A 1,424-nucleotide genomic window follows, 5' to 3' on the forward strand; every position below is an offset into this window, starting at 1 on the left:
AAGCAGAGAGCAGGCTGTGCCAATTAGCCCCAATTTCTAATTTGCGGAGAGGAGGGGGGTTAATAGCACCAACCCGGCAGCGGCTTCGGGCCTGTGCGGAGTCATCGGTTCCCTCCGAGCGCCGGGGGAGGGGAGGGAAGGGAAGGGAAGGAAAGAAGGGAAGGGAGGGCGGGGAGGAAGGGAAGGGGCGCGGAGAGGAGCGCGGAGCCCAGCCCGGGGGAGCGCGGAGGGGCGCGGAGGAGAGGGGCCTCCCTACCCGCCGCTCATGGAGCCGCCGAGTCCCGCACTTTTGCAGGGAATTACACTTTAAATGTGCCCAGCTCCCGCACATCCACATGGCAAAGCCCGTTTATACCGGGCTGCGAATACACGTGATGCGGGGACTTTGCCAAGAGGAACAATATTATTTTTTCCCCCCCTCTCCTTGTATTATCCAGACCTTTTTTTTTCTTTTTTTTTTTTTTTTGAGGAAGGGAAGGGGCGCGGAGAGGAGCGCGGAGCCCAGCCCGGGGGAGCGCGGAGGGGCGCGGAGGAGAGGGGCCTCCCTACCCGCCGCTCATGGAGCCGCCGAGTCCCGCACTTTTGCAGGGAATTACACTTTAAATGTGCCCAGCTCCCGCACATCCACATGGCAAAGCCCGTTTATACCGGGCTGCGAATACACGTGATGCGGGGACTTTGCCAAGAGGAACAATATTATTTTTTCCCCCCCTCTCCTTGTATTATCCAGACCTTTTTTTTTCTTTTTTTTTTTTTTTTAAATTCTGCTTTGTTTTGGTTTGTTTGCGATCCGCAACCCCCCCGGTGCCTACAGCTAAATTTCCCAGCCGAGGTTTTTTCCATTTCCAGACAGCAAACTTTGCAAAAATCAAGCCCTTTGATTCCCTTTTACGCTCAAGTTTCTGGGGACGATGCCAGAGCCCCCTCTCTCCCCCCCCACCCCCCCACTTCAGCATGTTATACTTTTTATTTTACATTTTGCTATCGCAGGCCCGACACACTCCACAAAATACTACTACTAATAATAAAAAAACCCTAGTTGGACTTAAATTTTCCGGTAGGAAAGCAAGCCCCGAGTTGTCGCGCTGGGCGTGTGTATCCCACACGTGGAATTCCACCGTGGGATACACAATGTATATTTACACACAGCAGCGATTCTGTGTGCACACACACACACATACACACACACACGCGGTGGACTTCCCCCTTTGCATTTACACAAGCCGATAACTTGCACCTCTTATTTTAAATCACACAGTGGGATCGACAATTTAGGAAAAAAAAAAATAAAAAAAGGAAAACAAAAAAAAAAAAACACAGACAAGTTACTCTTAACAGCAAATTGTAACTTTACCTTAAATGGCCACAAATATGTTCACAATATTCCAAGGGGGTACAAAAAAAAAAAAAAAAAGGAACAAAAA

The 1,424-nt window shown here is 50.1% G+C and overlaps 1 protein-coding gene across 2 annotated transcripts in view; it reads right to left on the reverse strand.

Annotated features, from left to right (window-relative positions):
* TCF4 (transcription factor 4) overlaps nucleotides 1-1,397 on the reverse strand; it is a 241,238-nt gene extending 239,841 nt beyond the window's left edge. The window contains exon 1 of one of the 2 annotated variants that reach the window (XM_014939781.1): nucleotides 1,355-1,397. The gene's annotated coding sequence lies outside the window, so the exon portion shown is untranslated. Of the gene's footprint in view, nucleotides 1-73; nucleotides 131-1,354 lie in introns of those variants that run through there. The other variant, XM_014939780.1, reaches the window with a different exon arrangement.
* Nucleotides 1,398-1,424: the final 27 nt, after the last annotated feature.

The sequence above is a fragment of the Calidris pugnax genome, unplaced genomic scaffold (genome assembly GCF_001431845.1).
Source record: "Calidris pugnax isolate Ruff unplaced genomic scaffold, ASM143184v1 scaffold79, whole genome shotgun sequence".
NCBI classification, from domain to species: domain Eukaryota; kingdom Metazoa; phylum Chordata; class Aves; order Charadriiformes; family Scolopacidae; genus Calidris; species Calidris pugnax.